The sequence below is a fragment of the Tamandua tetradactyla genome, chromosome 7 (genome assembly GCF_023851605.1).
Source record: "Tamandua tetradactyla isolate mTamTet1 chromosome 7, mTamTet1.pri, whole genome shotgun sequence".
NCBI lineage: Eukaryota > Metazoa > Chordata > Mammalia > Pilosa > Myrmecophagidae > Tamandua > Tamandua tetradactyla.
Genome location: NC_135333.1, coordinates 13,494,200 through 13,519,833, shown reverse-complemented (window position 1 = coordinate 13,519,833; position 25,634 = coordinate 13,494,200). Strand labels below are relative to the sequence as shown.

General features: G+C 38.4%; 1 protein-coding gene across 6 annotated transcripts in view; it reads left to right on the top strand.

The window, feature by feature from the left end:
- The window catches only part of PLD5 (phospholipase D family member 5), a 453,172-nt gene that overhangs the window by 160,723 nt on the left and 266,815 nt on the right, over positions 1-25,634 (top strand). For 2 of the 6 annotated variants that reach the window (XM_077167820.1, XM_077167822.1), the window contains exon 1: positions 22,554-22,830. The exons of the other annotated variants lie outside the window; for them this stretch is intronic. The gene's annotated coding sequence lies outside the window, so the exon portion shown is untranslated. Of the gene's footprint in view, positions 1-22,553; positions 22,831-25,634 lie in introns of those variants that run through there. 6 annotated transcript variants of the gene reach the window in all.

The window sequence follows — 25,634 nt, the reverse complement described above, 5'->3', positions numbered from 1 at the left end:
CTGATTACAGTTTCAAACATACAGTATTGAACAGAGATTATTGAACCTTTACGAAATGATATTTTGATTAAAACATGGCTTTTCTAGGGGGCATACTTCCTTTCAAACCAGCACAAACTTTTTTTTTTTTTTTTTTACAACTTATCCTCCATTGCCTCCTGTCCCCACCAGGTCCAGAAGCAATACTTAATAAAGAAGTGTGTTTTCTGACCATTAAAAAATGGTTTTGAGACAAAATATAGCTTCATTCTCTAGTAGTACTTCTACTTCTAGGAAATAATGAATAGGCTCAGCTGAATTTTGTATGTCAGGGATTTTCTAAATTGTGTCATGCGTTTAATTTGGAAGTATTCCCAACACATAAAAATGAGTGCCAACATCTTTTTCAAGCACAAATTGGATTTGATAATGTTTATGTTGGATGCATGCAAGTTAGTTATTTCTTTTCACATAAATTCTCTCTACTCATGCTGAGAAAACCTCTGGACTGAGAAAATCTCTGGACTAGTGACACTTATAGCTTTTCTCAGTCAATTGACATAGTTATTGAGCCCCTACTATGCATAGGAAAGAGTACTATGCATATAAAGAATGCAAATAAGTATAACGCACAGTCCAAATCTTGGACTTGCAAATTAAATTGTGTTGAAACTGTTATGTACCCCAGAAAAGCCATGCTCTTTTAATCCAATCTTACGGGTGGGGCCTTTTGATTAGATTATTTCTGTAGGGGTATGACTCTGCCCTCTCAAAGTGGGTCTTAATTAGTTTACTGGAGTCCTTAAAAGAGCTCATGGAGAGAGAGAGAACTTAGAGCCGACACAGAGAGCAGAGAGATGAAGCCAAAATACATACATATGGAGATGTTAAACTAAGAAATGACACCCAGCATCTACCCTGGAGAAGCTAAATGAGGAACCATGGATGCTTAGAGTGAAAGCCACCAGAAACAGAGTTGATAGAGCCGTTTGAAACAAGAAGCTGTGATAGGACAGCAAACATCCCCATGTGCCATCCCAGCTGACAGGGAAGCCCCGGGTGCCACCAGCCTTTCTTCAGAGTCAAGGTATCTTTCTCTGGATGCCTTAATTTGGACACTTTCATGGCCTTGTGACTGTAAATTTATAACTTAATAAATTCCCTTAGAAAAAGCCAATTCGTTTTTGATAGATTGCAACTTTAGCAAATTGAAACATGGGGTTAGCTGTGTAATGAAAGAATATACTCAGTGAAACCAAAAACTGAAAGGAGTTTCAGGATGCTGTCACTCACCTTGCACTCAATCTGCATACCCTTTTCTATAGCTTCATTGACTGGTGTCACTTTCCACTGCTTGACTCCTGTTAGTGAGGGGCTCCTATCTCCCTAGGTTTCCTCTTATACTTTTGACAGCTTTACTGCTTAAAATTATGTCCTGAGATCATAAAGAGATCTTCTCTGTAGCTTATACCTGAACTTTCTGTTATGTGCCATGACTACAAAATTGTGGTGATCTCAAGAATCTTGCATTTTAATAACTATCTTTTGTGTGATACTGAAATTTTGCAAAGGACTTTCACATTTTCTCTGTGAAGTAGATGGTATGTTTTCTCCCCATTTTAAAGATGAGTGAAATGGATCTTGGAATAAGTAACTCACTAAACTTAAAGTCACGTAGCTGGTATAGTAAGAATTTAAAACTTAATGTTTTAACTCCGTAAGCTATGTTCTTTCTGCCAAGCCATGACATCTGTGATTACAATATAAGAGATTCCATAAAGCCCTTAGTGATTAAAAGACAAACAAATTGTGTGAACAGAATTATGTGGCATCAGCATATGCTGAAGGGGACTGAGCAGACTTTGTGGAAGAGGATAAGCACATTCTTTCTTGCCTTGGGTTGAATGGACACAATGGAGTTGACTTTAACAAAATATCCGCCTCTTAATCAGATAAAGCTATTTTCTGTGATAAAGACTTCATAGTTTTTTACTGAGCCTTGAGAGGCTTATCCAGAGAAACACAGCTCTTACAAATCTAGTTTATATTTATTATATTAAGTCTGTGGCATGGAATGCTAGATTTTTAACCTTGCTCTACATATCTATATAGTTTGGTTGTACATGTAAGTGCTAGATTGCTGGGGCCCTCTATGGACCCATGCTGTACATATATAAGAAGTTTCCAGCTGCTTTTTTTTCCCCCATCATATTTGGACTTTCATCTTTTGGCCTTGACTTAGCTTATTTCTTTTGAATCCATGCAAGTTTTGCATTCTGCATTTAATAAGGTAGCTTTCTTTTTGGAAAATGCTCTTCCAAGTGTCTTTTTAGGAAAGGTACTTGAATTGAAATATATCTAGAACTGAGACTTTTTTTTCCATATCTCAAATTTAACTTTTCAAACCATTGCCTAGCCTCTAGAATGGCTCAAAGGGAATATCTGAAGTATTTGCTTACTCATGCTTCTTAATGCTTTCATTCTTTATTTTAATAAATGTTTATGTACACTTATGCTAAATTCTAGAAACTGTGATATTTTGGGCTATACCCCCTACCCCCAGAAAAAAAAAAAGACAAGCTAGGAAGGTCAAGGTTGTGTTTATAAAGAGATATTTTAGAATAGTCTCGAAAGAACTAGGTGGGGAGTACATTGTTGTAGGAAGATATTCTATCTCCTAAGCCGTGACCCTCTCTGTTGGCAGGGTCTCTATTCTTCTCTTATCCCTATTGAAACCCACCATGTATAATGGATGATCTGCATGTATTGGCTAATCATACTTTCTTGATGATTCAAGCATTTTCTGAAGCTTACTGTTTCTTGTTTCTTCTGTAGTAATGGTGATTGGAGCAAGAGTGGTAGCAGTGGAGGTAATGAAAAGCAGGTGGGTTCTGGATATATCTTGAAGTTAAGACAGACAGAACTTGACCAATTGGATGTGAGAAAAAAAAAACAGAAGTCAAGATTGGTCCAAGCAATTGGAAGGACGGAGTTGCCGTCAACTGATATGACTGTGGGAGAAACACAAACATGCTGAGGTTGAGAAACCTCTTGATATCCATTTGACCATTAGAGCCTGGAGTTTGGGGAAAGTTTCATTTCAAGATATAAATGTCAAAATTGTCAGGGTTCAGTGGTATTTAAAGTAATGAAATTAGATAGGACCATCAGGGGAGCCAAATAAAAAGACACTTCTTTGAGGGTCCTGATTCTTGGGACACACCAACATTTAGATATGAAAGATGAGCAAGAACTAACAAAGGGAGGTACACAGGATGGACTGGTGAGTCAGGAAGAAAATCAAGAGAGTGCTGTTCTCAATGCTAAATGAAGAAAATTTTTCAAGGGGGTGGAAATGATGTTGTTGATAGGTCAAGTAAAATTGAGGGCTCAAGAGTTCATATTAGCGACATAGAGTTCACTGATAACTTTGCCAAAAGAATTCTCAGTGCAGTGGTGGGAAGAAAGCAATTTGGATGCCGTGAATATAGACAAATATGTGAAGAGAAAGAAAGTAATGAGTTGGTAGCTGGAGGTGAAAGTAGAATCAGGCTGTTTATTATATAAACATTGCTCTTAATTTCTGTTATTGAGACTCCAACATCCAACAGTTGATTTTTGCTACTTGTGATTTCCTAGGGCTGCTGTAATAACGTACCACAAATGGGTGGCTTAAATCAACAGAAATGTGTTCTCTCCCAGTTCTGGAGGCTAGAAGTCCAAAATCAAGGTGTCAGCAGGGCCATGCTCCCTTTGAAGGCCCTAAGCAATAATCCTTTCTTGCCTCTTTTAGCTTCTGGCAGTTGCTTGCAATACTTGGTATTTCTTGGCTTGTAGCAGTGCAGCTCCAGTCTCTGTCTCTATCTTTTCCTGGCCTTCCTCCCTGGGTCTCTTCTGTGTGTCTGCACTTATGAGAACACCAACCACCAGGTTTAGGGCCCATCCTACTCTAGACTGACCTCATCTTAACTTGATTACACCTGCAAAGACCCTATTTCCAAATAAGTGGTTATTCTGAGGTTCTTGGTGGGCATGGATTTTGGAAGAGTCACTATTCAACCTAGTAAATCAGTCATTAAAAATTTTTGTGTTGATTATTTTAGTAGCTTTTTCCTTTGCCCAACCAGTCCACTTGTTTGCTCTGTACCATATTTAATCTCCCTTCTCTAGATTCCCAAGTTATATCACTTTATGTTTCCATGTTAGCCATCATCATCTTTTTTGTCTTATCACCCTAAAGTTCAAGTACTACCTCTCACTCTCTCTCTCTCAGCTCTCTAACCTTTGTAGTATCTACAACAGTTAATATATGTTGTTAACTAATGGTCAAGTTTTCATTTGGTCTTATCTCTGCTGACTGTTAGATTTATCTCCTTCATTTGTCCCCTAATCTCTAATAATTCCTCAGAAAAACAGCAAGTAGCTATACATTATGACAGAATTTAAGATAAATCTCTGCTGTGTCTATGGTTCTGGCTAATGCCAAATTGTAGTTAGCATAATTTCTTACTGAGGCAGGAAGAAATGGAATCCAGTTTTTAAGAAGGGGAAAGAAAAAGTCAGAAAACAAATTTCCGGTGGTGAAAGGGAATAAAAAAATAGTACCTGGATGCCAAGTTGAATATAGTAAAAGCTAATTGCTGTCTAGGAAGTTGTACTCTTAAAATTGATTTTTAGTTATATAAATGAAAATATATCTTAGTACAATATTTTTACTTGGAAAATATTTGCATGAAAACACATTTATATTGCTTACTTTGTACAACATGTGTTGAATTTCTTCACTGTAAACCTCAAATAAATGGAGAAAATTGAAGCACTCCAAAAGCTTATTTTTTCAAACTTTCCTTAGAGAATTTGCCATTACTAGAAGCCCCAAGGTGATTTCCTTGCTTTTCCCTGCCTCCCTGACCTGCGTTCCACCCACCGATGGCCTCTGGCTGTCTGATGGGATGGTCGGGTTAGAGAAAGCCATTTAAGTAGCAGCCGCCAAGAGTGCTCTGGACGCATGCGCAAGGCACCAAGAGGGAGGCATCTGCCTTATGCCACGCAGACTTCCTGCTTCCAGGGTTTCCCTCTGAGCCACAGCGCTTCCATAACCCAGGTGAGACAGGGTGGATACTCACAGCAGACAGAACTTTTTGCTCAGTGCTGCTTCTGACTCAGGTCCTCAGGAGAAGCCAGTCAGTACCACAAGGAAACTATTATGAGTTTCAGGTCTCATGTTAGCCTTTAATCCTGTGTTTTAGTAATCCTGTACGTGGGGTTGCTCTTTGACAACAAGAAGTAGTCCTCCAAACAACTCCCCAAAACATTCCCAGAGGCAGAGCTAATTTGCCATGAGTACCCCTGCATCTGATGATGATTATCTGCATTAAGCTTCCCTTGCCATAAGTTGGACAACCTCTTTCTAGGACAACCAAATGTGGAGTAGGTACTGGGAAACCCTGTGGAAGTTTTTAATAGCTTTTGGTTATTGGCTTCCTTAACTCATATAGTTAAAAGTATGCAAACCTTTCTGCAGTTTACTTCTTTAGGTGTGTTTTAGCTTGTTAAAGCTGCTGGAATTCAATATACAAGAAACAGAATGACTTTTAAAAAGGGAGTTTATTAAGTTGCAAGTTTACATTTCTAAGGTAGTGAAAATGTCCAAATGAAGGCACAACAAGAGATTACCTTCACTCAAGAAAGGCTGATGCCATCTGTAATACCTCTGTCAGCTGGGAAGGCACATGGTGACCTCTGCTAGCTTTCTCTCTCGATTTCTCGTTTTGTAAGGCTTACCCAGAGGCGATTTCCTTCTGCATCTCCAAAGGTCTCTGGCTGTGTGGGTTCTGTCAGCACTGAAGCTTTTTCCAAAATGGTTCCCTTTCAAAGGACTCCAGTAAGCAACCCCACTTGAATGGGTGAAGACGTATCTCTATGGAAACCACCTAATCAAAAGATCCCATCCAATAATATTGAATGAGGAGTAAAGAACATGGCTTTTCTGGAGTACACAACAATTTCAAACCAGCACAACGTGTACCCCTTCTCTTATAAATTCTTTCTCTAAGCAATTTTTTCCGTTTATCATTCCCCTAACTTAGATTAATATCTTCCATATTTTTTATTTCCATACTGTTCAAAAGCAAGTTTAAAAACTTCCTCATTTGACTTACATTTTTTTTTTCATTTGTATTACTTTGCTTCATTATAGAAATTCTGAATTAATGATAGCCTGGCTTGTTAACTCTCTATGCTAAACTGTAAAAATATCAACTGCTCAATATCCTTTTACAATAAAGCAATATTGACATAACTAGACGTAAATCCTATAATCAATGCCACAATTTTTGATCCCTATAGAAACCCCTGTAGAAACTTGGACCCAATTCTTTGCTTGTTAGTCTAGGTACTGCCATGTTTCCTCTGTCACTTCCCAGTGTCTTTTACTTGATGAATTTGAGATCTCCTATTGTTATGAAGAGCATAATTTTCTTGTTGGACTGATGTACTTTTGATTGGTTTGATCAAGGACCGATTTTGTGGCAGACTGCATGTTGAATTGCAGAAAGTTTATATTTTCACTGATATCAACATGGAGTCAGAGGTTTTTATTCTGTTACTTTCTCCCTGAGCTATATATCTTTATTTTTTTCAGCCAACCATTCAGTAATTGGAATAAACAATATACCAGGATCATTTTGACATTGACGTCAAATAACTGGTGTTTTTCAGCATTTATCTCGTGGAATGCTTTAAAAGTGCATTCTTTGTTTGCCACCAGAGTTAGATGGATGTAAAGATTGAAGCTAAGAATTGATCGAGTATGAAGAAGGAAAGGTTAGGCAGAGAGCAAGTTTCATTCTCAAATTGATTTCCTTTGTATTCATTATGGAGGGAAAAAAATAAAGGTTTTTAGTTTATTCCTCCTTGTTCTTTCCACCTAACCCCAATTCAAGCACCACCACTCTAAGGTTTTCTCATTTGACGAGGGTCTACCTTTATCTGTGCAGGTTACCCTAAGCTGTACCTTTAAAAATTTGTATTGTTACTCCTAGGAGAAAACATCAAACCTTTTATACACTGTAGAAATAGTAGACAGTAGAGTCTAAAAGTGTCCTGTAGGACACCAAACTTATACTGCAGATGAGATTATTTGGCATCTTTATCTAGCTCATAAAAAAGAAGGGTAGTCCACCTCAGATTTAGTAGGTTATACATAAATCCATGCTTGCTTGCTCCACAGAGCTATTCAAGGGATGTGCAGGTATATTAAGGGCACATTCTTTCTCTTAATATCCTGAAACATAACTCTGGTCACTCTTGAGACAGATGCTAGAATGGATATCCATTGTTCAACCCCACTTGACTCTTCTTACATCATTTTATATTACCTAAGAAAGAGTATAGAAAGTGTAAGTGACATATTTATTTCTTGGTTCTCTGCTTAGATACAGCTCAGAAAATATTCAACAGATATTTTTTCCTCAAAGGGTTTTGAGAGATTATTTTTCCTAGTACAGTGAGCTATTCATTACTTTTTTGGGATTTTATTAAATGTTTTAGATACCGTGTGTTACTATAATAGCATCATAAATTACAAGGTACTTTCAAACTGATAAACAGACTTATTAAGTTGATGGCAAACTATTGGCGCAGATAATTAAACTTGTTGAGTGTGTAAGAAATTAAATGATGTGCACTAAATTGCCATGTTCTTTTTGTTAATTAAAAAATTCGCCTCATTGTGACATGTTTGCCAGGGATCTAGCGCTTAAAATTTGTGAATAATTAATATCTTCATGCTTTAACGAAGTATTAATTTACTTGTAAGGTTAGGATATATATTTGCTAATAATAATTGAAAAATGACTTTCAATTTCACAGGAGTTACTCTTTTTCCACATTCATGTTACAATCCCTACTGACCTTGACTTTAATATAGATGCCTCTTTCAGAACATTGGCTTCTCACTGAGTTGGTTTTTTTTTTTAACTTTTTATTTTGAAATACATTCAAACTTACAGGACAGTTACAAAAATAGTATAACACCCATACAGAGGACTCCAACATACCCCAGATACACAATCCTCAATTTTAACAATAAGCTTACACCCAATCAGTGTTAAGACCAAGCTTTTCTTGAATGCCAGGAGCTAAAAAAAACAAGCAAACAAATGAAAAAGAAAACATCTTTCCCAGTCTTCGCAGAGTGATCTGTGTGAATGTTCTCCTTGAGGTCTTATCCATACAGTGCATTTGGAAAATAGCTCCAGGCCAGAGAAGAAGGATCTCCCTGATCCTTTCTGTATATGCATCTTGTCTTGTTTTTTTCTCGAGCATGTGCTTGTGACTCTAGGAATTCCCTCATGTACATGGATACAGATGTCCTCTCTTCCCTAGAAAATCGTTTCCTCCTGGTCCCAGACCTGGCACTGTATGTTCCATAGCTAGCCCCCTTGCCCCATGCAGCACAACTTGACTGCTCTCCCATGGTGTCTGTAGGGGAGCTCAGTGAGCTGCTTTCTACACGCAGGGAAAGTTCTGGGACAGCAAGTCCCTCACGCTACCACCAGGTAGACTGGGCCAGGCACACATGCTCCCAGGATGTGCATGACGGCTGCTCTGCCTCTAGGACCGAGACCAGGGTGAGGGAGGGGGAGGGGCCATCCAGGGCACCTTGAGATCGTGCCACTTCTAAGTTGCCTTTTTCTTGATGAGGTGCTCGCGTTGTTACTGTGGTCTTTCAGCTGTTTTCTGGAGTTGAGAAAGAAGTTTCTGCCTGTTCCTGCTGGTTGTGCAAAGCTTCTGTGGGAGGATGCAGCCCCCCCATGTACCATCTTGATGGGGTGAGGCCTGTCCGTGATTTTTAATAGTAACTTCCCATGTCAGCCACCCCTTCCCACAATTACACCTTAGGTGTTACCACAGGCAGGAACAAAACTACCTATGATGCTCTGATGGTAAGGTGGAGGTAGCTGGAGAAAATGCCACAGCTAAGCTGACCCATTTCATTTAAAATTCATGACCATATTTCAAATAGACACTCATCAAGGTACAGTGATCCTACTGCATCTTCCTAGAGTGTTTACTTTCCTATTCCCTGAAAAGAACCTTTTCATTCCTTCTTTTCGTAAACCTCCCACCTCTCTCTGCAGTCACTCTACCGTCTCAGTTAATGGCTTTGTCTGATACTTCTTCGAGGAAAAAGGAAATCAGAGATTTCTTCTTTCTAAAACCAAATTGACACCGCTTTCCATCCCTGTGACCATATTCTCTGTTGTCCTTCCTGAGATAACCGTGAGCTGATCAGAATTCCCTACATTTGTGATCTGGCTCCCATTCTTTCTTTGTAAGAACTTTACTCATGGCATCACTGCCTTTTCTCCTGCATTATCAAGATTTCCTGCTCTGTAAGCTCTGTTGCGACAGTACACACACATGCTTTATTATCTGTCTTCTTAAAATCTAACTAACAAGCAAGCAAGCAAACAAACACACCAAAGCAAACCTTTACCTTCTCAGGCCCTTCCAACTACAGTCCTAATAAATCCCTCCTGGGAATTTTATTGCAATTGCGTCGACTGTATAGAACAATTTGGAGAGAATGGTGTATCTGTATGTAAAATTACATCTTTTTTCTTCCTATTTTTTATTGTGAAATTTTAGAACACACAGAGAGTTGAAAAGGTAGTAAAGTGATTACTAATGTGTTCACTTCTTGCAGTCCGTAATTTTTAAGATTTTGTCACCTCTGCAATAAATTTAACTGTCCCTCCTGAAAAGTTAAGATAAATCCTTAATTTTTGCCCTTTGGTTATCAATTTTCAGCGTTAAGAATTGTTGTTAAAGTCTCCTTCAGTAATGACAAATCCATATAATTTTTGACATAGTTTTGTCATTTGATATTGCAGGCGTCACTTCACCACGAAATACTTCCCATAAAAGTAAGGACATCTATGTAACATAATACCGTGCCTGTTACATCCTCACCAGGAAGCTCAAATCACCGTTCCTTCCCAGATTTCAGCCAATATTCAATCTATATTAAATCTCAGTTGTCTCCAACTTGTATTATAAAGCTTTTTCTTTTCTAATCAGAATCAGTCACGGTCCATGTACTGTTTACTTTTAATGTCCTTTTAATCTTTTATATTCTAGAAAATTTTTGAGACATTTACTTTCATGACATTGACTTCTCCAGGTCAGATGAGTTGTAGAGTGCTTCATATTCTGAATTTGTCTGACTAAACAATGCCCTTTGCCTTGTTTCTTTCCCCTATGTTTTTGTGTAAACAGAGGTAAGGTCCACAAACTAGATTGGGTTCAGGTTAGACACTTTTAGCAAAAAGATTTCATAGGTGATGCTGTGTACTTCAAAATATATCATATCAGGAGGTACATGAGGTCACTTGCTTAAGAGTTTGTGCATCAGATATTTCTATTGTAAAGTATACTTTCCTTTAAAATTAGAACATGTACTGTAAGGTGATGTTTGGCATTGTACAACTATCTCATTCACCATCATTTTCTGATTCTAGATTTTTTTCTGCATTTATTGTTTGCTAGTCACATGTTAAGAGAAGCTTTCCCTCATCATCTGGGGATAAACTACCATTCCTCCTAAAAAGTTAGGGTAAATGCTTCTCTCTTTCTCTTTAATTGTCAATTTTTGTAATAAGGGCTGGATGTAATAATTACGCTCAGTGATGGAAAAATAGCATTTTTCCTTCCTCCTTTGTTTTTTTATCATCACTGGTCTCATAGATTTTCTGGTTACTCAGTATTTCACAGTAATTTACACTTACTCTTTTTGCAGCTCAAATTGTCTCACATTTGGTCAGCAGGAGCCCCTTTCAACTGATTTTTGGGTCCTTTTGCTATGTTACTCTTATCTGCTCCCCTTGGTCATTGGTGGCTCATCTTGTATTTTTCCTGTCTCAGATCCTGAACAACCCATTTGTTCAAGAAACAATGGGATGCCATTGCTCTTAGACCCCTTTCATTGCACAAAGGAAGGAAATTTTTTTTTTGCGTGGGCAGGCATTGGAAATCAAACCCGGGTCTCTGGCAGGGCTGAGGTGAGAATTCTGCCACTGAGCAACTGTCGCACTGCCCAGGAAGGAAATATTTTTAAAACTTACAAGTTCATTTTGATATTTCCATTTCATTTAACATTAGAAGAATTTTTCTTAATTTACTTCATTTTGTACTCCTCTTTTGTCTTACATCTAAAATCTTGATTCTTAATAAAATATCATATTTCCTTATTTGTCTTGTCCTACAATATATATGAAATAGTTTCAAAATTATGGTACAGTATTACTACTGAAAATAAAACTACTGAGTGAAGTTAAAGGTTTATTTGTTGAGTGAAGTTAAAGATTTTTTTGTAGATCTTTTTTTTCCTTAAACTGTTTCTCATCAAAGATTTATAGGCAGAGTACAGTTTTCAAAAGTCACTTGGATTCTCTTTTTGGGTGGTTATCAATTCAATATACAATTATATTTGTTTTAAACAGTGAAGTTTATTTGTTTCCCTTTTGGCTTAATTTTAGTTATTGAATATATATAGTTCACAGGGTTCATTATCAAAACTATTCTTAAAGAAGTCACACTCCCATCCCTGTTCTTTACATATCATTTCCCACCACTTATTATGTATTTTAAAAATCACTTTTGGTTTATCCTTCCAGTATTTCTATTTGCACAAATAAGTAAATAACTGTATCCATTATTTCCCTTCTTATACACAGAAAGTACCATATTATAGGCAGTGTCCAGCCCTTTTCTTTTTTTCCATGTAACAGTATATCCTAAATCAAATAACTACAGAGAAATCTTTTTCTTTTCTTTTTCACAGCTCTGTAGTGTTACACTGAGTGACTGTAGCATCATTTATTCCACCAGTTTCCTTCTGATGAATATTTGTTGTCCTCCCCCCAATATTTATTATTTTAAAATTTTCCATATGAACCATCTTTTATGTGTGCTGTTTCTTTCTTTTGAAGACATAGCTTCAAAGTTGCTACCTAAAGATTAGTATTGTTGGGAGAAAGAGTGACTCACTTTTACTGTTTCCATCTTGGAAATTCTTTTAAGATGAGAAAAGATGTTAAATAAAAATGGGTCATACTAATATTGCGCCAACAAACGAACTGGCGATTTAAATAGATGAAGTCTAGCCATACTTACAAAGCACTTCCCACAGTTTGGTTAGATTGTTTGTATTGGAGATAGAAAAAAAGAACCCACCCAAGTAGATCAATTGTGGGTAGGTTCTTTTTTTTTTTTTTTTTTTTGTATGCTGTATGGTGGGGGTCACATTTCATTCTTTTTCCATGTGCGTATCCTATTATTGCAGGGCCATTTGTTGAATTTTGTTTGTTTGTTTTTGGAAAGTGCTGGGAATCGAACCTGGGTCTCCTGTATGGCAGGTGAAAATTCTACCACTGAACTACCCATACACCCCTGATGAGTCCTTTTGATTAGGTTATTCCAGTTGGGTTGTGACCCACTTCATTCAAAGTGGGCCTTAATCCTCTTTCTGGAGTCCTTTATAAGAGGATAAAATATACACAGAAGCTAAGAGATGAAATTGAGGGAAGCTCACAGGAAAAAAGGCCCCAGAGAGGAGCTGAGAGAAACACCCAGATGTTCAGAGAGAAAAAGCCACAGATGAAGAAGCCAGGAGCTGAAGCAGTGAAACCCAGGAGTGAAGGACTGTTAGTAGATGCCGCCATGTGCCTTGCTATCTGACTGAGGACCCCAAGCTATGTGATAACCGGTCTTTAGAGAAGGTATTGCCCTGTTGATGCCTTTATTTGGACATTTTCCTTCTTTCTTGTTTGTTTTTTTTTTCCCAAAATATTTGTTTCAGACGGTTCTACCTGTTTAATAGTTGTCCTGGTAGAAAGACTGAGTCCTGGAGCTCCCTAGTCTGTCATCTTCTTGTAATCCTCTCGCTCTCTTTCTCCCATAAATGTTTATTAAACATTAGGTGTCTCCTACTGATAATTCATTCAAGAAATAGTTTCTGAGTGCTTCTCTTTTCTAGGCACTGTTCTTGATACTGGGAAAACAGCAGCAAAAACACATCACACAAAGAGACAAAAATCTCTATCTTCGGAATTTTACATTCTGGTGGAGAAGAGAGATGATAAGATAAATAAATAAACTGTATGGTATGTCATTTACTGATGAGAGCAATGGAGAAGAAGATAGTGGGCAAATAGGCAAAGGGGATAGGAAATGTGGATGGATTTAGGAATATTTGGTGGAAAAGCCCTAGTGAGTAGGTGACATTTGACCTGAGAGAAGTGAAGGGGACAATAATTCCATGAAGAGAAAATAGCAAATGCAAAGACCCTGAGGAGAGCATATGCTAGGAACGTTTTAGAAACTCTAAGGAGGCCCGAGTGGCTAGCAGAGTGAGCAAGAAGGAGAGTGGTGATGTAACGAAGCAGACTTGGGAATGGATCATGTAAGGCTTGCAATGTTGGCTGACTGTAGATGAAAAATGAGCAAGGAACTAGCGGATGAGTAGAATAGAAAACTTAGTAATATTAATATATAATCTTAGGGATGTTTCAGGGACTGATATTATTATTCTAAAATAATGCAGATGCAGACAGTGACAGACCACTCGGAGCAGCCCTCTGCCACTGCTCCAGTGTGGTGCAGCTGCTGCCTCCTCTCCTCAACCGCCCTCCATGACGACCATGTCCTGTTGTTGGTGCACCTTTATTTGGACATTTTCAAGGCCTTAGAATTGTAAACTTGTAAAATAATATATCCCCATTGTTAAAAGCCAGTCCATTTCTGGTATCTTGCATTTCATCAGCTTTACCAAACCCAAACAATCCCCAACAGATAGCATGTTCTGAAGGAAAACAGAGATGGGATTTAAGCAGTGATAAAAATCCTTCGCTGTCCTGGTGTTTGATGAAGCAGAAAGGTTTTTGGATGTAAAATTTGAAGTAAATATTAATACCCCTCTGGAAATTTTGTCAAAGCAGAGGGAATAAATCTCAGCCACTCAAGATGTAGGAAGCAGAGTCGGGATCTCTGTGAGGAGAAGGATGCTGCAGCCAACTGCTAGTGGAAAATTTCACACACCTCAGATTTCTTCCTTACTGCACAGTATGTGCAAGAGAAGAGAAATGCAATTAACTGGTGCACAGTCTTCAAAATCAGAACCAGGAAAATCACCTGCTTGTTCTTCAACTCTTGGACCTGTTTGGCGTGTTGTGGGAAGCCTCTGGAGAACCTGTGAACGTTGGAAAGATAATGTGAAATATAAACACAAATTAGATCTTCATGGAGTTCCATTAATTGCAAAATGGAATTTTAAAACCACCGATGCTATGGCTTAGAAAATAGTTATTCCTGAAGTAAACTGGGTTTTGCAGTGCAGTTCCATGACAACGCAAATGCCATTGTGGTACATCCCTGTGGCCACACAGACCAATATGTGAATGGAAGCCAAGCTCTGGGATTTTTACCTCCCATGGAAGTATATTTCAGTGTCCTTAATAAAGAAGCAAAATTACAGGAAAAGGCATGTTAGAAAAAATGCAATGGACCTTTCACCAGTGCCCTGCCATTCCATAGCGTTAGCACTAGGGCAGAGCTTCTCTGAAAAGGGAATGAACGCCTGTGTTTCCAATATCTAATATTATGCAAAGCACAAATGCAGTCTCATCTTCAAATTAAAGGATCTTGATTCTACTAGTCCTATTGGGATTTTGTCCTGCCTAAGATGCTAGAACCAAGGGGAAAGCAATTTCCAGATCTGGACATGTCCGGTAAAATGGACATAGTTTTCACTTTCATTTAAAGATAAAGGAAGAGGCAGAAATGGAAAAATAAAAATAAAGAGTAGAAAATGAATGGAGAAGCCATTTATAAAAATAGAGTTTGGTAAAGCAGAGACCCAAAAATAGAGAAGAAGTAGAAAGTGTAAATAGAAAACAATGAAGAAAGAAAAAAACATTCTGCTATCAATGATGAGGCTATAGAGGAATTTCTTACGGTGTTGAAACAAAAAGGGAAAAGGAGTTCTTATATCAAAGATGAGGATGTAGAAGAATTTTTTACAGAGTCTTGAAGTTAAAAAAGAAATAGAATAAGTGGAGGGAAAAAATTTCAGAAGAATTTGCTAACAGTTTACAAAAGAAAATCCAAGAATAAGATCTGGGATTCAAAAAACTGAAGTAACTACTGATTACATTGCAATAGCTGTTATGCATGAGAGAAGCGGAAAGAGTAAGCGACTAATGTGCCAAACTCGAATGTGGTAGCCTCCTAATATTTATTTCTGTTGCAAAGCAATACTTCTATGAAGAAGTCAATTTTATTCTTTTCACTATCATTTCAGACAGACCTTGGAAAATTAGAGATGCTTTTTTTTTACCTGTGACTATTTTACTAAAGATATATATTGCTCTTTGAAGAAAGCAAACAGAAGAGAATGTAAAATGTATTTGAGGTGATTAATAAATGCCGTCTTTATTTAGAAGAACTAGCATAAAGAGCTTATTTTCCTATAGATGTTTCATACCTGTTTTTAATGTAAAGATACTAAAATATAGCAAATAAATATTTTATTAGGCACTCTCTATGTTTTCTACCAGGAGGATTTCTCCTGATAACCATTTCTCCATGTCACCCTCTCCAAATTTCCTTACCAGCTTTCCTTACCACTCAAGGGAAAGTGGCTTTATTAAGATCGACCAGCAATTTCCTTGCAGCCAAGTCTGTTTAGACACATCTCTTTCCCAACTTATTGAACATGTCAACAACTTTAATGCAGTTAAGTGTTCCCTCTACTTGAAACACTGTCTCTTCTTGATTTCCATGGCACCATTGTCTCCTGGTTCTATTTCCATCTCAGAACTTTCCCGGCCTCTTTTGGCCCATTCTCCTCTTCATGTTAAGGTATTTTAGGGCTTGGCCGCAGGCCATCTTTTCATTTTTATCTTCATTCTTCTTGGTGAGCTCTTTTAGTCCCATCATGATAAATACTGCCTTCCGTGCTACTGCCTCTGCCGCTGCTATGTATGTCTCAAGTCCTAACCTCTCCTCGAAGACTCAGATACCCATATACTCAGCTGTTCCCATGGCACTGCCCCTGGGATATTAACAGGAATCTTATAGTAAAAATTTAAAATAAATTAAAATTCCAAAATGCAACTCTTGATCATTTTCACCCATTCAAACCTCTTCTGTCCTCCGTTTCTCTTATCTCTGTGAAAGTCTCCACCATCAGTTGCTCAAGTCGAACCTGGGGATCATCCATTGTTCTCCCTTTCCCTCACTCTCCCGACCCACCACAACCGCTCCATCAGCCACCTCTCTAAGTCTAATTCCAAAACATATTTTGAAACATATTCCAGTTATTCTTGTCTTCCTAAATCATTTGTCTCTTATCTGAATTGGTGAATAGGTAGCTTCCCATATGTTCTTCCTAATTTCACTCTCTTAAAATCTATTTTCCACCAGCAGCCAGCGCAATTGTTTTGAAAAGTTAAAGCACGCTTTCCATTCTCTCTAAGACTTGTTGGAGGCCCCGGCAGGGCAGGAGCTGAGCTTGGAAGCCAGCTGAGTGAGTCGGCGGCCTGGAAGCACTGGAAGATTGGTTGCAGATGGGGGCAAGGGACAAATAAATAACTATATTGAAGATAGTGGAAACCAGTTTTCTTACTCTTATTGAAAGGCGTTATGAATATGAAAGGGGAAAGTGAGAATGAGTGGATTGACATTTCATTTATCAATGTGAATTCATGGTTTTTAATGTATACAGATATAGGGCAAAATAAATATAAGTGTGAGAATGTGTGTGAGCATGTGTGTATGTGCATTTATTTCCTGGCTTTGTCCACTGAGAGGCTGTGGGAGCAGTAATACCCCTGCAACAATGTGCACACTTGATATTTAGATCTTGGTTTCTAAGTACTCTTATCTACCAAGAGAAAACATGGATCCTTAGGGGAAAGACTGCTCTCAGGGCTGAGGTAGAAATAGCAAAAGATGTGGCTGAAACATCTTGTGCCATAAAATAAGGAAGTGAGGGTGCACGGGTAGTTCAGTGGTTAGAATGCCTGACTTCCATGCGGGAGACCCGGGTTCGATTCCCGGACCATGCACCCTAAATAAATAAATAAATAAATAAAAATAAGGAAGTGTTCAAATACTAATGGGGGACATGCCAAGAGGACAAGACCAACTTTGAGGTACTCTGGTGTAATTTGCGCATAAAAATAAATAGTGAAATTATAGCACATTGGGAAAAAAATAATCCATGAGCCCATACAGTTATAAACACATAAATGAATACATAAATGAGAAGCTCATCCTTTCAGTACAATAATGACTAATAAATGTAAAAGAAATGGTGGAATTAATAAACCGTCATTTGGCCTTTATCACAGTAATGACTGATGCAGGAAACAGTCATCAAAGGATGCTAAAATGAGTAAGTGCAAGTTTGGTGAGGAGCAGGATATTGGCGTAGTCTCAAAGTGTTTCCCTCTAAAATACTTCGTTACAGTGGGGAAATTGTCACTCTACACTAGAGAAACCTTGATTAGGTGATCAAAGTAAACATCATCACTAATGGGGCAAATATAAATTAAATACCTTTGCTTTTATTTCTTTTCTGGAGTAATGAAAGTGTTATAAAATTGGTGCGTGCACTAACTATGTGATGATACTGGGAACCATTGTACACTTTGAAAGGTTTGTATGGTGTGTGAATATATCTCAATAAAATTGCATTAAAAAAACATTGAGTCCTTCCTGACAGAATCATATGAGAAGAAGTCAGTATCATTTCTGGGATAATCCTGTCAAAAAGGCATAACCTGAATTTAATCATGAGAAAACATGAGATAAATCCATTTGAGGGGACATTCTCCTAAATAACTGGCCTGTTATCTTAAAAAATAATTAAGATATGATCAAGGAAGGACTAAAGAACTATTGTAGATTGATGGAAACTGGGGAGACATGAGAGCCAGAGACAGTATGTGATCCTGGATTAGATCCATTTGCTATAAATTGGTGAAATTTGAATGGAGTCTGTGGATTGTAAGGTAGTATTGCGTTGGTGTTAATTTCCTGTTTTTGATGGTTATACTGTGGTTATATGTAGGAGAGTGTGCTTCTTTTGGAGAAATGCGTGCTAAAGTATTCAAGGACAGTGATACATCATGCCTGTGACTTATTCTCAAATGCTTCAAGGAGAAACAAGTTCAATTACACCATGCTAGTTTAAATTCTTCCATGATTTTTTGTTTTACTAAGATAAAATGCATGTTATTAGTCATGGCCTACAAGGCCTGTATAATCTGCCCCTGCTTCTTCTCCAATGTTACCTCCTGGGTTTCAGTCAAGTGCATTCCCCCTGAAGCCCTTTCTACCTGTTGTTCCCACTTCGTGGAATCCTTCATTAGACTCACTTCAGTAATGTCTTAGTTTTCCAGGCTGCTATGACAAACACCACATAATGGGTTGGAATAAACAATGAGCAATTATTAGCTTAATTCTAAAATCAAGGTATTATCAAGGCTTTCTCTTGGGTATCTGTGGCATTCTTGGTGTTGCCTTCTCTCAATCCTTGGATTCCTTGGTTTGAAGCTCTGCCTCTGGTCACATGGCAATATCTCCCTCTCCTTCTCCCCCCCCCTCTCCTTCTGTCTGAAATTCTGGTTTCTCCTGACTTCTGCCTTTGGGCTCCTCCATGTGGCCTCCTCTAACTGGGTCCAAATTTCTTCTGCTTACAAAGGACTCCCGTAATAAGAGTTAAAGCCCACCCTGATTCAGGTGGACTACACCCTAACTAAAAATCAGTATCTTCAGAAGGTCCTGTTCACACATGAGTTCACACCCACAGGAACACAGATTAAGACTGAGTACCTGAGTCTACCTAAAATCACCCCTAAGATTGAGAGTTTATCTTTCACTGGGGTACACAGTCGCACTTAACCACAGGTAGCTCCTTCAGTTCCCAGATGTCCCTTCAAGGAGGCCTTCCTGAGCCACCCACCAGAGTGCCCAGCTCCCTAATCCCTGGCATGTCAGCCTCTTGATTATCTACAGAGCAGTTTTCAACATCTGACATTTTTTATTTACTTACAGTTACCTCATTGATTGTTTGTCTCTTCTATGAGAATGTAAACTCCAAGAGGAGACACCATATCTGTCCTGTTCGCTGCTAAATCTCCAGGGCCTAGTATGGTATCTGAGCTGGGTAGGCTCTGAATAAATATTTGTTTCATGAATGGATTTCAGTCAGGCAAACATTTTGATATCAGGCAGTTGGGCTAATGGAGATCCCCATGAAAAAATATTTTTATATCAAATACCCTGTTATGTATGATTTAATTATTAGCTAGGAAAATACAAACACATTTCATTATTTTATTGTTCCTTTCTTCTAAGAAAGTTCTTTTGTAAGGACCTCAGTGTTTATAATGAAATGATTAAGTTATGTCCTTAAAAGGCATTTCCATTGCTCGATCTGATCCTTTCATTGGCCCTGGGTTTGGTTGGAGAAACTTCCCCCATTAGTGATTCTCTCTGAATTGTACGCCAGACAGAGGCATGTCCCTAGCCTTCTCTGTCCAAAAGTAAACTCACAGTTTCACTGTTGATTCTGAGAAGGGCTTTACATTGTGATAATTATTTTTCAGTATAGTATCAGTAGGAAAAGTTTTATCTTTCCTTATCGTTTCACTAAATGTTAAGAATAGAAGATAAGATAATATTTCGAACTAGAATATTTTGTTGTTTAAAGGATAGTATATAATACAAACCCCTGGCTTTAGACGTTTAATCATAAATATAGCATAAAGACATCATTCTGTGTTAGAGTCCAACTCCATTGTGGTTTTCCATTTTAATACGAGATAGCTTTTGGCTTGGATGCAGTATCCCTTCTTGATAGGAGGGAGAGGCTGTGAGTTCATAAACTGTAAATAATGGGCCATGGGCTCACTGAGTTTGCTTACTTTCCAGATATACTGTCTCTGGGTTGAAATTGGTAGATGTATCATTACATTGGAGCAGCACAGAAAAAAAAAGTACTTTTCAGCCAATCTTAAGAATCACCGAGGACATCTGATCTTGTTGTTTGACATCTCCGTTGAGGATATACACTGTCTCATTTTTAGTTCTCTTTTTTGGGGGCACACTTGTGTAAGGCAGTGAGATTAGACTAGAGGTAGGATTTTGCAGTACTATTACCTTCAGAAGAATGCTTTTTCTTCAGTTCACCTGTACCAGGAGTTCAACAAAGGAAGCAGGCAACTGTACATGAGTAAGCATCTGTACATAAGTAAGCTAATTTGTGTTGGAAACAGAGCATGCCTGTGGAGGGACAGAAAGCACATCCTTCCCCAAAGTAGCAGGAATGCATCCCTAAGGTGAATCTTATATCGGAAAGTGGATTGTCACAAAAGTCTTGGTTGAAAACTTTGGTTGAAAAATGTGTGGAATATCAGTTAGCAGAAGGGTATTTTGCACACAAAGACAATTATATCTGACAAAGAGTGAACTGCTAAAGATCAATGTTATTCAAAAGTTAACTAGGCTTTTATGACCAATTTAGGCCTTGGATGAAGAAACACACATCCTGGAGTGGGGCTCTGACGAGGTAAGTGAGACAAAGTAAGGAGGAGAAAAGTTTCCAGGAAGGAAATTCAGATGAGGGAGGAGAGCCTTGGGGGCCCTGAAATGTTACATGAGGATCTGAGGATGTTGCTGCTTAGTTGGGCTTCAGTGAGCTTGTTTTGGTGGGTTTGTATTCAAGTTCTGCCAGAAGTGGGCCCTGTCATCTCTTACCGTTTTCCTAAGCTATGAGGATGACAGTGGCTCTGCCGTGTTGAAAGGTTTAAGCATTTATACTGAAATACCTCAGAGGTGAGAAGAGAGCATATGCCACTCCTAGGGGCTTAAGGACATGTCCATGGCCTGCAAGAAATGGTAATATTATGTGTTTTCTTAAAATATATATATATAAACTTCACTTTGTATCATATTTGGCACAGAAAGAACTTCAATAAATGCTAGTTCTCTTTTACCCTTTGCCCAGAAATTCCATCCCATTGGTTTGCCATAGAATCTAAAATGCCCAGGTATTCTGGAAGGCCCGAACGAAAGTCACAAATAACAAATGAAGTAGTATGTATAAACTTACTGACATCCATTAGTATGCTCATTTATGTGATTTGTTGACATTTGATGAAAAGATGAAATTACTAAAAGATAAGTTGGGAAGTAGAATAAAAGCAGATGATTGGGGCATTAAATGAGCAGAAGTAACCCATCTCAGTCTTTGAACATGGCTTTGTGTAAAAATATATGAGGAGAGGGTGCAGTAGAAAGTAGATGGCAACACGTATTTTCCCTGAATTTATCAGAAGGGGAAATAATACAGCTGTTTTAGACTTGTAAGAAAAAAGAAAAGGAAGCTACAAAAAATATGAAACATAAGATGTGCTTCTATTGGATCTGACATTGTAAAGCTCAAAATGTTTCATAAAAGTAGAAAACACAAAGAAAGAAAAGAGAATATAGATGTAACTCAATTGTTGATTGTCAGTAATACTCTCTCTTCCTTGTGCTCATTGTTCGTGATAAGGTTTATTGTTCTGTTTCTGGGAACACGGTCTTTTCCTCTCTTACTCAATATCTGATCCTTTAACATGATTGGTTGTGCACCCCTCCCCACTGACCCTGCAAAATTATACATCTAATTTTACTTGCACATTAAATTCTCCTTTGAATTTAGAGGAATGAGCTCAGATTTATTTGAGAGAAAGCTGGAAATAGGAAACAATGGAAAGGGGGAATAGGCTGAGAGGGTAATCGTTGGACATCCAAGTGTCTGCTGAGTTTCGGTGTATTCTCGTATAAGGCCATACTAAAGGGGACTGGGTAGGTTGTGGGTTAGAATACAGAACCCTGCGTGTGAGGAAATCACCTGGGAGTTTCACCCTGTGATGTGGGTGGCCTCGGTGAACATGATACAGAGTGTTAAAATAAAATTGCCTGGCACTCTTACTGGAGTGGAAGGCTGTTGTCCCCCAGTCTCACCACTCCTGAGTTGGACAACTAAGGTATTTAGCTAGTTGTCTCCTAAGCAGGAGAAGCAAGGAGCACCATCTAAAATTGGTAGATTTTGATTTCTTGGCATGTGGAGGGAATATTCTGAGGTGTAAAGGGAGGTGTAGGAGGAAGACTGTGGACTATCTGAGGAGGTACCAAGGCAGGAAGGAGAGGCTGACAAAGTCCGAGCTCAACAGCTGTTGTTGGTTCTTGGCTTTGTCCTTTTTTTTTTTTTTTTTTACGTGAAGGAGCTGAACCTATCTGAGATATCCAGTCTCCTGTGAGAAGTTCTCCAAGGACTGGGATCATGTCTTTAACTTCGAATGCAGCAGGGCAGCCATTCTCAGATGCTTTTGTGGGAAGAAGCTGTGTTTACTGATAAAGAAGTAAACTCTCCTCTCTGAGGCAAGCAGTTATGTAACTCTGATCTGACCTACTTGCATTGCAACAAAGCTACTTAGATCTCTTAGGAAACTGGACAGACCAGATCCTGGGGTATGGACCCGTGTCACTTCCAGAGAAGAATGAGAAACCTTTTGATTTAGCCAAACAACACAGTTGGCTACACAGTGGTATTTGATGTCTCGGTGCCAGAATGGTACAATCCTTTACCCAGGAACAGCTCGAAACAAATCTCTAGCCTGATTTCACTGTCCTGTATGTTCTGAGGGAAAGGCCAGGGAGCACTTACTTGGGGACAAGCTGGATGGTTATGCGGCTTGAGGGCTTTGACTCAAAGAGAGTGGATCAGGAAAGGTAAGAGCAGGGAATGGCACACACATATGCAACATTGCTTTGTGAGAGTCAAGCTTTGTGGGAATAGATGCTGGCTATTCAGCTGTGTATGAGAAACTTTGGTGATGAAGCAGAACCCAGGTCAGCCTTTCTGATGAATGGAAGAATGAAAGGAGCATTGTTCTGAGGAAAGGAAGGAAAAAGTAGGAATACTATATAAACAGTGATTTCTCTTTTACTCTTTTTGGTTCCATGATCTTCTAATAAAATATTTTGTGGTTTGGGGGTTGGCGAAGGTCGTTTGCTTTGCTTTTGAGGGAGTTATAGATGTGCTGTGGTAAGGAGATATCAGCTGAAAAGCAATTGCTATGAAATAACTAAGCCGAATGAAGAATTTTGTCTGACAGCAGCTCAGCTGAGTTTCCTTTTGTCCTCATTCCATAGTAAAGAAGTGCTCTCCTTGTAGGAAGTGCCTGCTGTCTCTCGGCAGGGACTGGAGAGGTCTTTGTTACTCAGTGAATGCTTTGTTCAGAAAGTCTCATACTCAACCTGGGTCCACAAAGTAGTATTATTATACATTGTCTTGCTGCTGTATGGAAATAGCTATGCTGTGTGTGGGGGTTATGATTTTTTTCTCATTTTTTCCTTTTTAATTTTTTGCATTGTACATTTTCCTTCAATAGGATTTTTGTCTTTTATAAGAAAAAGTTCTTAAGAAACATTTTTTCATTACATTATTAATTGGTATATATTATATATTCACATACCGCATATTCACATCATCCAAAGTGTACAATCAGTGGTTCACAGTGTCATCATATAGCTATGCATTTATCATCACAATGGTTTTGTTTTCTTTTGTGAAAAATGACATATATACAAAAAGCAATTAAGTTCAAAGCATATCACAACAATGAGTTGCAGAACAGATTTCAGAGTTTGGTATGGGTTACAATTCCACCATTTTAGATTTTTATTTCTAGCTGCTCTAAGATACTAAAAACTAAAAGAAATATCAGTATAATAACTCCGCAGTCCTACTCACCTGTTAAACCCTACCTTCTTCTGTTAAGTCCACAATCACCTTTGATCTTTCTCCCACTCTTTGGGGGTATTTGGGCTATGCCCATTCTAGCTTTTTCATGTTGAAAGGGGCTTCCACTAATATTGGATAGGGGGGATGGAACCAGTTTATGATCCAGAGAAACTGGCCCCTCTGCATTTCAGGATTTATCTGGTCTAGGGACCCATCTGGAGGTTGTAGGTTTCTGGAAAGTTACCGTCATGCATAGAACCTTTGTAGAACCTTTGTAACATGTGTCCAATGTTAATTAAACATGATTCTCTCCACCGGTTAAATTATCTACCATTTTTAACTTATGCCCTTCCCCTTTTACCATTAGTGACTTCATTCTTCAATATTATAAAATAGTATTTCTTTATCAGTTGCCTCAAGCTGTTATTGTTTACGTTTTTGTAGAATTTGTGGAATCAGGGCAGCATGATGATATATTCTGTAGGGAAAACCTCACTCAAGCTCAGTAGTGGATTGGTAATTGAGAACAAAGAACCAAAAGGTGATTGGGAGGGCAAGGGGGAAGCATTTGAAGGTGATAAAAAGCAGCAAGGGGATAAGTTGGGAAAGGGGATAAGAGAGAGAAGGAGGTTCTAAAAAAGAGACAAAGATGTGGGGAGACACGGCATGGGACGAAGCAGGAGAAGTAGCCCAAAGAGAGTTAGAAAATAGTTAACAAGAAAAGGGGTCAGCTGCATAAGTATTTATAACAATTCAAGATCTTCTCCCATGTCAATAAGAACTTCCTAAAAATGAGTGCTGCCTTGTTAAGTAGTGACCTTTGGGTAGGTAGAAGTATCCAAATGGAGAATGGATGATATTGTCTGTCACAGGTGCCATAGGGAAGATCCCTATACTAAAGGTAAAGTTGAATTAGATGGCTTCCAATAGAATGTACCCTCTGTAAGGGTGTGAATGTGTGTGTGTGTGTGTTCCATTTTAAAATAAGAAGGAACTGAGCACTGGAACACCAAAGATAAATTTTTCTCTTTGCTCACCTCAAAGTTACACCCAATGTTTTTTTTTTTTTTTTTGCTTTTTAATGAACTGAAAATGAAAATTGTTGACTTTGTTAGTAATGTTTTTTCTCCTCCAACTGAATGAGACATTGACCTTTACAGTGATCAGAAAACAAATAATTAAGAAAAGAACCATAAAGCAACTTTAACCAGCTGATTTCAGAATGAATCTCCTATCACAGGAAGTTGAAAGACGTGTACTTATTTTGACATATCGAAAGATTCAAAGAGTTTTTCAGCCTATTAAAGCAGAGCATAGAATACAGGTTGCCAGAATAGCTGTTGGCTTATCAAAGACTGGCAATTTGTTATTTTTTTTGCCACCTTCTTGTTTAATGGAGGGGAGGGAGACATAACAGTATACCGTTTTAGCTCTTAAGTATTGGTTGCTTCACACTGATGTAACAGTGTTATTGTTCAGCCACTTATGTTCAAAATAACTCATTTTTCTTTGTGGCATGTACAGAGGAAATCCATAATTCCTGGTTCTGGGAATTAGGTGTGTGTGGAAGGAGGGAATGGGTGACAACCAGAATTGGGTTGCTCAAATGGACCTTCTCTGTGAAATGGGTCATGATCGTAACCTCCTCCAGGCCTCTCTCTATTCCAGCGGAATGGCACAGATCACATCGGATTAGGCTTCATTGCCCCCTCCTGCTGCAGAAACCTAACATGTGAGGTCCTTAAGCACAAACATCTCCTTAAGAACAAGGCTGTTTCTAAATCACTGG